Source organism: Hibiscus syriacus, unplaced genomic scaffold (assembly GCF_006381635.1).
Source record: "Hibiscus syriacus cultivar Baekdansim isolate YM2019G1 unplaced genomic scaffold, ASM638163v2 tig00110328_pilon, whole genome shotgun sequence".
In the NCBI taxonomy this organism is placed as follows: domain Eukaryota; kingdom Viridiplantae; phylum Streptophyta; class Magnoliopsida; order Malvales; family Malvaceae; genus Hibiscus; species Hibiscus syriacus.
The window spans coordinates 1,331,271-1,335,538 of record NW_024062685.1 but is presented as its reverse complement, the minus strand read 5'-3'; the positions used below and the strand labels follow the sequence as shown (position 1 = coordinate 1,335,538).

The 4,268-nt window shown below is 34.9% G+C and overlaps 1 pseudogene; it reads right to left on the bottom strand.

Annotated features, from left to right (window-relative positions):
• Window positions 1-1,792: 1,792 nt before the first annotated feature.
• LOC120118448 lies at window positions 1,793-3,926 on the bottom strand (annotated as a pseudogene).
• Between the last annotated feature and the right edge of the window lie 342 nt (window positions 3,927-4,268).

The window sequence follows — 4,268 nt, the reverse complement described above, 5'->3', positions numbered from 1 at the left end:
TACATCAGGGACCATATTGCAAATGGACTAAATGTTGGGGGACCATATTGCAAATAGACTAAATGTTGAGGGACCATATTGAAAATAGACTAAATGTTGGGGGACTGTATTGCAAGTTTTAAAAGTTAGGGGACCTAAATGAAAGTTTTAAAAAAATCAGTGACTTACTATACTTTACCCTTATTATTATATATATTAAGCTTAGGCTTAGCCGCTTAGCTATTAGAATCGGGTTTGCCCGTATTTTATTAAAATTTAATTTTAAATTAAAACTATTATAAAATTAGTCTCATCAGAATCCAATGAGCCACCCTTATCTCTTTATAAATTAAATATTGTTATTGTATAGGGTTCCCTCTTTTTTTTTAATAATATTTTGATCATTCTATTTAAAAAATATATATATTTTTAAAAACAAATTTTTAATTAGTCATAATCTTACAAACATTTAAATTAAAACCAATTACAACTTATAAAAGATTCTAATTTTGTCAAAAAAATATTCTAATTAAATTAAGATTCAACTAGTACGGAGCTAATTAAATAATGTAACTCAATTTTAAGATCTCTTAAATAACATTTTGAAAATTTTCAATTAATCAAAAAATTATTATTTTAATAATTTAATATATAAAACTGTTTAATAGTATAAATTAAATCTACAAATGAATTTTTAATTAAACTGTATAAAATTATTAGCTAGATAAAAACTACTTATCACATAATACGAACACCTTTGTTTTCTTTTTCTTTTTTAATTATATTATCTTTTAAAATTTATATTTTATCAAATAATTTAATTATATTCAATATTCAATTTTAATTATACTTTAAAATCAATATTTAATTTTTCATTATGTCAAAAACACGAATAGAATTTTGATTAGTAGATGATAGGCGGAGCTAATTATTTTTTTAAGGAAAAAAAAAAGATGAGAATCCCATTAAGACTTATAAAGAAACAATAAAAAATAATAAAACAATAAAAACATATAAAATTAATAATAAAAAACAATAAATAATAGGGTAAAGTATGTAATGGTCACTGAAATTTTTTAAAACTTTCATTTAAGTCCCCCAACTTTTAAAACTTGCAATATAGTCCCCTAACATTTAGTCTATTTTCAATATGGTCCCCTAACATTTAGTCTATTGCAATATGATCCCTCAACATTTAGTCTATTTGCAATATGGTCCCCCAACATTTAGTCTGTTTGCAATATGGTCCCCGACGTAACTACTGGGGGACCATATTGCAAACGGACTAAATGTTAGGAGACTATATTGCCATTTTTAAAAGTTTGGAGACCTAAATAAAAGCTTTAGAAAAATTCAGTGACCATTACTATACTTTACCCTAAAATTTAATACGTTCATAAAGCAATTTAATATTTTGTCATGGATGGCTAAATATTTGGGCTCGAAACCATCCTATTATCGGCCTCAGAGCTACTAGGACTTGGTTTCGCCAATTTTTTCCCATGAAGAAAATATAATTATACTAATTAAACGGATTAATTTGATAAAAATAAATAAATGTGGTATATAATTACTATATCTGATATTAAATGTTAATCATCAAGTGTTGGAAATTACATTTTCAACGGAAATTTTTTGATTTTAATCTTAAAATGATATTGTTAGGAAAAAACAATTACAAATCTACATAGGTCATAAAAAGGAAATGAATGATAAAAAATATATGAATATCTAAGTTAAATAGTTCACTTGTATTATCAAGGTCACAATAATTTCCTTGCAAAGTTTCATTTTTCTTATTTAAAACCACGTAAATTATATGGAAGAAGCCCTTCATGTAGGGTTGTTTCAGTAAAATAAACAACAGAAACTATGTATGATGAAAATTACAAGTAAAATCTCCTGCAGACTATAAAATTATAAACCCAACGACACTGTCTGCCCTATTTTCCCTCTCTCTGTGTTGGAGCTTATCAATGAGATGAGCCTACCCTGTCTTGGCCTCCTCCGGTCCGACACCGTTTCCGGCACCCTTTTTCTCCGGATAACCAATTCCATTGCTGGCTGCCGTTGCCTCCGGTAATCGACTTTCGTTTCCGGAAGTCTTTAACTCCATCTCGGCTACTTTCACATCCTGTCTAAACTTGTCGTATATGTCACTCTTATAAAATTTTCTTGTCCTGAGAGCCAAAAGGAATGATACGACAGTGCCAAATAATGTGGCTGCTGTCATAATAATGAATGACAATTTGAAACACTCAATCCCATGGCAATCAAGGTCTTCACCAGCTTTCCTTAAAATCCCCAAAGCTTCTGTTTGCTTCTTGGCTTCTATATCATACAAATTGCCGGCCACTTTCACGTTGAGCACATATGACCCGATCGGACTTGCCACCGACCCGAAATTGTACAGCGTCGAGTAGTATTTGAGGCCGAAGATTTCAGAAATGATAGCAAAAAGTAATGGCCATTGAGCCCCGAAACAAAAACCGATGATGACCGATGCGACATAAAGGCCTCCGGGGACATCGAAAGCTATCAAAAGGTGACCAACACAAGAGATGAGCATGATTAAGGTGAGCATCATGGGCCTAGGAAACTTGTACTTTGTCAACAAAATTTCCGAGGCAAAACCTGCTACAACTCTGCCGAAATAATTCCATATGCTCACAAGCGATACAAATGTGCTTATGCTTGTTTTAGGGTACCCAAGGGAGGCCCCAATTTGTCCCAAATTGTCAATGGCTGTTAAGGTACTCCCTACCCCACAAATTGTTGCTAAGAAAAGAATGAGCATGTCAAGGCTGAAAAGTGCCTGCAAAATTGTGTAGTCTTCACCTCTGTTTGGTGTCTTGAAGGCTGTTTTCCAGCAGGAGACGTTGGCTCCATCATTGTTGCTCGACTTGTTTTCGGATAAAACCGTTTCTGTGCTCGATGATGAATTAGACACATGAGGACTCGGCTTCTCAGTGACGATTTTCAAAGGTGAAGGGTCATTCAAAGCCATATTCTTGGCCTCCCAAAGCTTGTATTCTTCTATAATCACCACACCAAGTGGCAAAAAGAGCAAGAAAATAACCATGGCGGCACTGCCACCATATTCAGGCTTTGTGAAGGCAAATTTTTCTCAAAGATGATGATATCAAGAAAGCAGCAAGGCCAAGAGAAATGTAAAGAAATTTATAGAAAGCTTTAAGCTCATTAGACTGGTGAGCCACCTTCATACCCGGATCGTAGCAACGAAACAGAGCGAAATGACTGCCGGAAGCCAACCTATAAGCAAGATCAAGGCCTTCGTATCGTCGCCGTAAAAAGCATGGTACAACTGAGTGATAATCGCGCCGCTTAGTCCAACATAACCTTTGAGGACCCCAACACGACGCCTCGGCTTTTCGGGAAGTTCTTGACGCATGTGACGAGAGATCCGGTGTTGGCGAATGATTGAGAATTGGCACCTATGCAAATGTACAAGCACATGTGCCACACTTGAGGCCTGGCGATTCGTTTGGTCACGGCCAACCACATCATGAAGTAGCCGAAGAAGTTGAGGACCGCCCGACCGATAGCACGAACCACGGTGGCGTCACCTCGGCTATCAGGCCGGAAAGGACGCCGACGTTGGCGCCTAGATCCTTGAAGAAACTGAGCAAATTGAGGGTTGTTTGATCGTATCCCAAGGATACTTTAATCTCAGTGGAGTAGAGGCTGAACATGTAGGTCGACCAGCGGCGGACATGATCAACAATGACCCGAAAAAGATCAGCCATGGCCCTTTAAGGATCTGAAAGGCAAAGCTTTTCATGTTTGGCACGCCACCGCCACCGCCAGCACCACCGTAACCTGGCCCTGCAACCACCATTTTTGGCGAGCTTTTTCTTTTGCTGGTTTGCTTCAAATAACGCTATTTCAACAAGGTTGGTGTTTTAAGAGCATGGAGGAACTTACTGCTCTCATTATATAGAACAAGGATAGAATCAGATAAAGGATTGAGATTATCAATCTCTTTTGGAAATTTTGGATAAGCTATCAATTAGAATTTTCAATAAAAAATGGAAAATATGTTAATCATCGCCTACAATTTGTAGAAAGAAAACATAATTAAATTCTACTTTTTAAAATGCAACTAAAATATTTTTTAAATTATAATTAAATAATATTTTATTGATATTTTCCGACAGTTAATCCAAAAAGTAAGGGTTTGAACTTAAGTAATATTCTTAAAGAAAAGTTAAAGCTGGAAATATACGGAAAAAATTCACATGCTTAGCTTGAAATCCGACATTTTTAAA